The sequence below is a fragment of the Gavialis gangeticus genome, unplaced genomic scaffold, assembly GCF_001723915.1.
Source record: "Gavialis gangeticus isolate Ggan-Ray unplaced genomic scaffold, GavGan_comp1, whole genome shotgun sequence".
In the NCBI taxonomy this organism is placed as follows: Eukaryota; Metazoa; Chordata; order Crocodylia; family Gavialidae; genus Gavialis; species Gavialis gangeticus.
In genome coordinates this window covers 74,787,813-74,797,576 of record NW_017729025.1, presented here as the reverse complement: position 1 = coordinate 74,797,576, position 9,764 = coordinate 74,787,813, and the positions used below count along the sequence as shown (strand labels likewise).

The 9,764-nt window shown below is 40.0% G+C and overlaps 1 long non-coding RNA gene across 1 annotated transcript in view; it reads right to left on the bottom strand.

The window, feature by feature from the left end:
- Positions 1-6,010: 6,010 nt before the first annotated feature.
- LOC109298709 overlaps positions 6,011-9,764 on the bottom strand; it is a 21,966-nt gene continuing 18,212 nt past the window's right edge. The window contains exons 2-3 of the long non-coding RNA XR_002097684.1: positions 8,431-8,468; positions 6,011-7,702 (exon numbers count right to left, since the gene is read on the bottom strand). This is a non-coding gene — a long non-coding RNA (uncharacterized LOC109298709). The remainder of the gene's footprint in view (positions 7,703-8,430; positions 8,469-9,764) is intronic.

The following is a 9,764-nucleotide window of genomic DNA, read 5'->3' as shown; positions in this document are numbered from 1 at the left end:
AGGTTGGTCTGACATGATCTGCCCCTAACGAAACCGTGCTGGTTGCCCTTGAGCATCATCCCTGAGGCCGGCCCATCGCAGATGTGCTCTATGATGATCTTCTCAAAGAGTTTCCCTAGGACTGAGGTAAGACTGATGGGCCTATAGTTGCCCGGGTCCTCCCTCCTCCCTTTTTTAAAGATGGGGACCACATTGGCTATCTTCCAATCATCTGGCACCTGGCCCGAGCACCACGAGCACTCATAAAGCCGTGCCAAGGGCCCTGCAATAACCCCTGCTAGCTCCCTCAACACTTAACTTACTCCCTCTTTTTTCTTCCTGACCGATGCCTCTCAGGCAAGTTCATACATGGTCTATGGGCAGACGGCCTTCTGAAGCAACCATTTTTACCTGAAATGGCTGGAGCTACTCTAAATAGGCCAGTTAAGAGAAGAAAGGGGAACATGTGTTGTTCCCCTTCTTCCTTTTTTTCTAATCCCCTCCACACACAAGAAAAAACACTCAGGGCATGTCTACACAAGACACTAAATGTGCAGTATACTAAATCTACTGTGCTTTACTGCAGCAGGCAAAAACCATGCTAATACACTAAAGATCAGTAGAATAAGTCTACTGTGCAGTAACATCACAAAAAAGCATGCCCAGCACTACTACGCAGTAGCGCCAATTATGGCACATGTAGTACCTGTTATTACATGTACTAACATAAAGATCCATAGTTACAGCTCATTAACGAACATGTAGACATGCCCCCAGGGAAGCAGTGGAGGGGAATATCCCCACCCCAAAGTAAGTAAATACCACAGGGGCCTGGATATTAAACCATATAGTTCACTGTTTCCCCAAGAACCTGAAACATTTGAATTAAACATTCCCCAGCCAGGCAGCTCAAGGAAACAGAGAAAAACACTTTTCTTAATCCCCCCCAAAATAAGCTGGCATAGTGTATGGATGAGAAAACTCTTCATTTCCCCCCTCAAAAGAAAATCAATTGGAAAGACAGCAGTAGCCAGTTACTGAGACCCTGACCCTCAGCTGTGAATTATCTGCTTTCTCCTGAGGGCCCAGTTATATGACACTCCAAAATGAAATGAGATATCTGATTTCTATTCACCTCCTCACACATACACACACCGCACCCATTCCCACCTTGACTTAGAAATCAGGAATATATATCTAGGCAGTATTCCTAAACTGAGACCTTCCCCTCTATTTTGGTTATCATACAACATAAGGTGTGAGGCAGAAAAATACTAATATGAGCATACCCTTTGTTTCCAGGCACATGTCAGAAGTTAGGCTCAAAAAAATTATCACCTATCACATAGCAGAGGTCAATATCCACTATGGCTGTGCAAAGCTTCGGTAGCTGATTTGATTCCTCAGTGGGCAGCTGGGGTTAGCCTCCCAGAGCACAGCCTGGCCCAGCCTGCACCATGCAGATATGGGGGCACATACCGGCTCCCATGCCCTCCTGGACAGGTGGTGAGAGCCACCAGAGGAGCAACCAGAAGAGCAGCGCCCAGACCGACAGTGCATGGCAGTGTGCAGTAGCAGGAGCCCCCCCTCCCTCACTGGGGGGCATTGATCTGCCTCCTCCCCACACCCCTTGAATCCAGCCACCACAACAGACTTACCAGCTGGAGGCAGCTGTGTCCAGCATTGTCTGCCTGTATAGTCTATGGCCAAATCTCTGAATCGGTGCCAAATCTCCAAATCTGAATCAGCCAAATCAAATCGGGACAGTGATTCAAATCACCAAATCAAATCTCTGTCCCTCCAAATTAGCCAAATCCAAATCTAAAGCAAATATTTGTTGCTTTGCACAGACCTAGTATCCTTTGACTCCAAAAGCCATGAGTCCTGGTGAGGAGCAGTTTGTTAGGCATACTGGGAATTTCAAAGGGAACAGAGAGTGAAGGGTATTTGGGAAGGAGACGGCTAAGATTTTCCAGGTAAATTGTTTTAAATTGATGGCCCACTAAAATGCTCCTAGCTTTGCTACTCTTATATAGTGAATTACTTACAAAACTCTTCTGGTTTCCCTCTATTTATTTCATGAATAAGGAATTATTCTGAAAAGAAAAATCACTAATCCGTCCACACCTTGAACACACACTAAATAGAGAAGATGGTAAAAAGTTCCTAATCTTCCATACAGTGAAATAAAACAAGAGTCCTAGTCTTTCTCCCATGAAATGAAGATTGGTCTGTAGTACCAATGACCTATTTTCCCTGGTAATGCAATAGCTACTCTGAGTTCAGCACACCAGAAGAAAGAACAAATGTCTTCTGAGCAGCACTTGGATACCATGGTGATGAGTACAGTGTAAGCACCTAAATGGACTGGAAAAGTTTTCAATGTGTTTTTACTTTACTTTTATGCGTACCTATACAGAATTGCCACCAATGTTTACCCTAAAGAGCTAGTAACTTTCCAATTTGGGACAATAAAGACTGTGTGATTTACTGAATGTGACAAGGAGTTGCAGGAAAAATATAGGATGATTTAATCTGAAGTTTCTGAAAATTTGAGAAAAAAAGAGTTAGGAGGTGCTTTATCCAGGGTATTGTAATATTATTATTAATAATACTATGCATGTATAAAACTCATTTCATCTGTAGCTCTCATATTGTTCTCAAAAATGAATGAAGTAGGACTTTTAACACTTTATGAAAAGCATAGTATGGACCTCATCGGTTTACAGACATGGTTGAGACATGGTTTAAATGTCTTGCCCCTCTCTCACTCCAAACTCCCTTCCTCTAGCAAGCCACTGACAGAAGAGAAGTCGAATCCACCCCTCCTGATTTCCAGCCCTCTGCTGCAGCCAAGCCACAAGGTTATATTCTTTCCATTTGCTCAATCAGATGAAGGCTTCATTTCTTTCCCAAGAGATTCTTAAAGTGGGAAGGAATGGCCTTAAGGAGAAATTCTGACATTTTGAATCTTTAAGAGACTGTTTTTAATGTATCTACTGTTTCTTCACGCTGCAGAATTCACAAATATAAGGACATTATTGCAGAATCCATTTTGAATTTTACACATGGAGCATACCATTCTCTTTTGGTATTGTGATGAGAGAAGAGGCATATCAGCTTCTGACAGGTTCATCTTGGGGATTGGGGAGGACATGAGGTTATCCCTTTCCGAAGTTATTCGACATCTGGGTTTCCCCTTCAACAATGTTTTGACATGAGATAATTGCTAGCTTCATTCATGTGAGTGGATGGGTTTAAACACAGCACTGCAAGAAGTCATGTGGCTCTCTTTCTTAAAGGACCAAAGTACCCTATACCACTTCCAAATTGATGTTATTGCTTGCTTTTGCAGTGATGTATATATAGATATAGATATATATAACTTTACTTGACCTATTATATATCCCTTCATCAAACACTCCGGAGAATAGGGAAATAACAGTGAAGGCAGGGAACACTGAAGAAAAAGAACCAACTAATATATAACAGTTTGTGTTTGGTAATCAAAGTATAATAAACACTTAGAAAAAAACAAATGCATTGGAGTAATTTTTAAATGAAAGCCTTATTTTTGGCAGTTTTTCCTTTTAGTTCTGTACACTCATCAGCATTTTGAACTATTCTATTTCAAATAGCCACAAAGCTCACAAATGAGACAGCAGATCCAATACTTTATTGATGCTTACAGCAGGATAAAATGAAAAAGCTCTGATTTAAATGGTTAGGCTGGCCATCTTTCAAGCTATCATTCTTTCAAATCCCTGTACTCCAGCAATTTGCCTGGAGACTTGCAACTCATCTGACTCCCACTTCAGAGAACAAAATTCCCTGAAACAAGTGGATAATCTCCACTGGCTATGATTTTATGATAGTGCTTTGATTAGCAGGTGAACTTTCTACTGAAGTCATGTGAAGTAAGTAATTATTTCATTTTACAATATTGCTGTTCAGGTATTATTGAAAATTGAATTTTAGCATACTCAGCAAAACAATACAAGACATGGGATAGGCAAAGGAAACTATAACACTGACTTGAAAAAAATTTAAAAAGTGGTGTCTGGTCACTTTATACATGGCAGGTCTCCAAGTACATGCTGAATTGCAAAAATATAGCACATACAAAAAGAATATTTATGTGTCCTTCTTCACTACATGCACAGAATTTTTTTCTGTCTCACAAACTGTAACCACAATTTACAAGTATATGCACAATCAAATTGCTATTGATTTAGCAATGCATTTCTTTGATGTCCCTTGCCTTAACCTCATTTATAAAGCTGTTTTGCATTATTTCAAACTGTCAATGATTTGTGACTCATGAATATTCAAATCTAATTTGCACTTACCTTTTTTTGCATGCATGCTTACTTGTTATGTGTCTCTACATTTACTCTTTTGTTTTGAATTTATTTTTAGACTGTGTTAAGTATATTCAACTTTTAAAGTAATACTATCTATTTAAACACAAGAGGCCTGATCTCCCCAAAATAATTTTGAATCAATCTAACACCAGTAACTTTTTTTGCAGTGTACTGATTTATATAAAAGAAGAGAATTAAGCCCAAGAACTGTCTTCCTATCTTTTTCCCTGTCCCCCACTTTACATTGATCAAATCAGTACTTTTACTAAATGTTTCCATGCAATAGCAGTAATTACAATTAATTTTTTTTTACCAAAGGAGTCCTGAAAAAAAAATCCCTTTATCCTAGCACCTTCAAATTCTAGGGCAGTGTAGGATTACACTTGCCTGGAGAATGCAAGACTTGGACCCAATGTTACTCACTGATAGCAGAGTATTCTGCTATACAGTACAACAAACATAATTTTTCCTTTGTTTGTAATTGTGCTACACTCAACAAAGAATTTCACAACTTCAGGAATACCAATACAGAAAGATAGTGTTTCCCATGGAAATAAAATAATAAATGCAGACATGAACTCCACACTGCAATATGGGTCCAAAATTACATTCTTTGTACACTCATAAATCTCACTAAAGTCAATAGGAATTTTAGATGCACAAGGGATCCAGGACCAATAGCTTCATGTCTGCTTTTCCATTTGTGCTGGATTATGTAAGCAATGTAATGGTTCCCACAAACACTAAAAATCTCTTTAGATGTTTATTTCTAAAATAAACAGTTATCCTGAACTTATTGACTGAAGACAGCACCTTATTCATGACTAAAATTTGGAAATAACAGTAAGAAACATCTGCCTCTTGACTAAATAATATTCTTCTTACTCCTGAAAAAATGGCCTACCAAAAACAGAATGACTGTGGGGTTATGTCAGACCAAGAAAAGAAAACTGGGAAAATTACCCTCATGATAATGGGACCTTTATTAAAAAAAAGTTTTAAAAATGTAATTAAACCATTGTAATAAAAATAGAGCCAGTTTCATATTGCAAAAACTATAATTGCAAACAGTTGTTCAGATTTCAAAGTGCTTTTTGATTTGATCATATTTCTGCTCCTTTTTACACAGGATTTGTGGACGTTTGGAGGAACCAGCTTTTATTTATATAAATGTTACAACTGTATAAATGGGTCTTTTTTCTCGGTTTGATCCTGCTCCTATTGACCTAAATGGAACAGGATCATGCCCTATATGAATACTTATACTTACATGTAAGCAAAAAAACACATACCCAGGCAAGAAGATTTTTTATTCACTTGTGTTATTTGTTAGCTGCTTATTTAAAAAAATTCAGCCAACCTATTGGAGGACAGAACTAGTACTAGACACATGATGAAGTGCAAAAAGAATGCATGAACGTGCTGTAAACAACCCATAGACTGAAACCTGTTTATTGAAAGTGTTCTTGAAGTGGTGAATACTTGCAAATAAAAAATACAAAAATAAGGATTCATTGTAGGGCCCAAACCCTTGACTGGGGCTCTCCAGGTGATACTATAACACGCATACAAAATAAGAAGTGGTCTGTGAACAGAAAATGGGGTTACATACAGAAATGTATTCACAGTAAATAATACCATCAGTTCTTCCTCAAACAGAAAAATGCTTTGAAAACATTTATTTTTAACTTTGTTTTCTAATTACATAAATATAATGTTGTGGAGTATTTAATGTTAACTAACTATAAATATATTCCTTTCTGGTATATTTATAGCTTAATATTTTTTTTCCAGCAGATCTAGGATCATGCGACTAAATGGCATGTCTCAGCTGTTGTGAAGTACAAGGTAAAGCCATGTGCCCTCAAACACCCAAGAAATAGTATTATCCAGTATGACACATGCCTAGATATGTCTTATTGTGATCATAATACAGCCTCAAGGTAAAACTACAGGACAAACACTTCTTACGCTCTTTCATTGGTATTTATATTTATCTCTTCTAAAGAACAGCTTGTATTAGAGCTATTTATGCCACCAATCAATAGAACTATTAGTGACAGTCTATAATTGCATATGAGGTAATGATATGTGTTTATACTTGTTTTATATGAAACATATTAGTACTTTGTTGTTTAATCATATTTCATCAGTATTCATCAGTAAAAAAAAACTATTTCGGCAGAGGTGAAAAACAGTTTTAAACAGTAGTCTGTGCAATGTACTTCAGAACCTGAGAGATCCTGTTGCAAAAGTGTCATAAAAAGATGAGAAATATTGAAAGCATTATTAAGGGCCTTATCTTTTGAGATGCTGGGGAATTCCTCAAGATGCTGCATGGTCAATTTAATCAGTGGGAACTGGGAGGGCTCAGCACTTTGGAGAATGTGCTTAGACTACTGAAGGATCAGGTAAAAGGAAGCCTATCCTGGATTCCTCATTGAGGCAAAAGGAGTATTTAAACCAATGAGACTTTTGCCCTAGGTTTGAACCCCAGAATACTGAAGATTTTCAATATGTATCACAGATTTTCTGAAGAGATGCAAAACTTGGAGACAGATTATCATTGCGAGTATCCTGCTGTTTAGTAGTTGAGTTTTCAGACAGATCTGCAGAGGTTGTACAGGATTAGTAGAAGTCAGCCCCTTGTTCCTTTACCTTGTGCATGAAAATGATTACAAACATCATTATAATAGCATAATCTGTAACTCGGTTGAAGTCAAGCAGAAGCCTGGGCAGGATTGTACACTAAGTAATTCAGAGAAGCATAGGCTACAGCCTGCTTTTCCAGAATCCATTCATAGCATTTGATGAAGTAGGCTGTAGTCTGCAAAAGTTCAAGCCTCTCTGAACAAGTTAGTCTTAAGGGTGCCACCCTACCCCACCTTCTGCCTAATTTCAGACTCACAGGGCTATCTCTCTCTCTCTGCCTCTTAAGTTGGTGAAGTTACACCACAGATGTGTTTTACCCTTTGAGTTTCATCTGGTGACTGTAAATAGAGGAAGCTGGTAAGTGGAAGTTCAGTGCAATGTCCAGGCACTGCAAACATGATTGTTTGCTCTGAAGTGCAAAGTGGCTTCATTCTCTGTCCCTGGTCTTTGACATCATCACAGCCTTGGGGGGGGGGGGGCGTTCTATGTATTTATTTATTTGTTTACTATTTAAAATGTACAGTTTTGGTATAATACATAGCGACTACAGCTACCTAGACTTTCTTAGTCTGAAATTGCTGGTGAATGTGGTGATGTCCTGAGATTTCTTGTCTCATGCCATTCCTCTTCATCCATCTTATGGTGGTCATTTTGTAGCAAGGCTATTCTTTACACTGTGATGTTATTTTGGACCATCTTGCTGAAACCTGCCAAAATCCAAGCAGGAAAATAAGATTATAAAAAATAATAATGAACACTAGACAAAAAATAAATATAGATTTTCCTTTCACAAAGTAATATGAAATTATTTTCCCCAGATATTTCCCAGAACATGTTGTTCATTGTTCTACATTTGTGGGTAATTAATTTAACAGGGGGAGGGGGGTGAAAGGAGCCAGATAGGTCACACTAGGCATGTGTGAAACAGAAGTTTGCAGTGGTGGACAGCCAAGAAATGTTTTCAATATGCATTACAATAAATGTTAAGAGAGGAGTATAAAAGAGACCAGGCTAATGAATCTGTAAGGTGATTCTCACCTGGCTCATCCACTGTTGGGTGGGTAGGGTTTCGAGTTTCTTTTATTTAATTTTGTGGGGGGTTTTCTGATAACTGTTAGAAAGGTGTTCAGGAACAACTTGAATTTATTCATATTGTCATTCTTTTGTGGCTCCGACCATGCATGATGAAGAATGAGACTAACCATATCTCCGGGTTTAGTAGAATTTAAAAAAAATGCCCCCATTCTGACCTACCATTGCTTGGGGCAGGGATGCTGCACCCAAAGGTTATGTCAGGAGCTAAGAATCTGCTCCCATTTGTACTAAACCTCTGGGGCAAATATTTACAATAAGTTGTTGGAAGACTTTCTAAGATTGGCAAGCCACCCTGCCCTTGGCTAATGAGTCTGCCCAGGAGAATATCAAGTGCAATTACCTTTCAGGGAATAACAATACACCAGTGAACCATGGACCCTGTAGAGGGAAACGAAACACACAGTCGTAGGTAGAAAAAGCTATGAATCAGTATTAATTATCCAATAGAGGGAACAGGGTTGCAATAACTCTCGGTCCCTGACTCACACCAATAGATCATAGCAAGTGTGAGCTACTTATAGGAAACTATTTGCAAAGTTCAACCCTCCCATACCCCCTGAACACACACGTTTCACAGCTTTTGTTTATTTTGTGCTAATAATGAATGTAGTCGAGGTGCAGTTTCTTTCTCTATCATTTGCAATTGATGGGGCAAGTTTCCCCACTCTTAGGTGATCTGGAAGGGGTGATAATAAAACAGGCCAGGCCAGTGGCAATAAGAATTCAGTTAATGTCAGTGGGGTAGTTAATCTACTGCAAAGGTTAATTCAAGGTTTTCCGTGTGCATTCACTGAAGACTGCGTGCTTCCCTCAGACATGATTCAGAAGCGGGGCTCACAGGTAATGGGCTACCTTTGGCTTCAGGAAGCTGGGAGAACTTTGCACTGCTCAGTGCCCTAGGAAATGTACAGTGTAGAAGAGGGAAAATATATCCCAGACGTTTTGATCCCATTACATACATGGGTGGGGGGGGGCAATATTTTGGCTTCAGTGATTAGAAAACTGTGTGAAAATGCATAGCCCATCCAGACCCGAGCTAGTTCCCAGACTGGTGTGTTTCAAGCAGCTGCTGGAGTCCACTTGAGATGGGTCTGAAAACCAGTAATACTAATACTACAGAGGATCCAGCCTCCCCACTAGAGCAGGGAACGGGCAGGTCTGAAGGCGGGTCCCTTTGTGCCCAGGTGCCAGCCGCAGCCCGTGTGCCCCTGGCTCGGGCCAGCATGCCTCGCCGCAGACCTCGCCGTGCTGAGGGACTTGCTGGAGGCAGGAGCAGCTGCCCGGTGCGGCGCGGGGGACCCCCGTGGCCATCTCTGCCAGCGCCTGCGAGGAGGGGCGGCTGAAACGAGGCACACATCTATTGAGTTTGTCAGGGCTCATAAAACGCGAATTGATTATTCAAACAGCCATTGATTATAAAAGAATGCTTACTGCAGCAATGGGAAAGGTTAAAAGGAAATTGACCTTCTGCATACGTGACATAAAGTCATTAGGCAAATGAGATATTCATACAGGGGATAATCAAGGTCGGGCTCGTTTTATTTGCAGCATTAAACTCCGTCTTCGAGGCTCGGCGAGGGGCAAGCGAACTGGCCCCTTGGGAGCCAGGTAAACCTCAGGGGCTGAAAGCAAAACGCTGCCCGAGCCGATGCGGTGGCCGGGCCCGATCCCGCG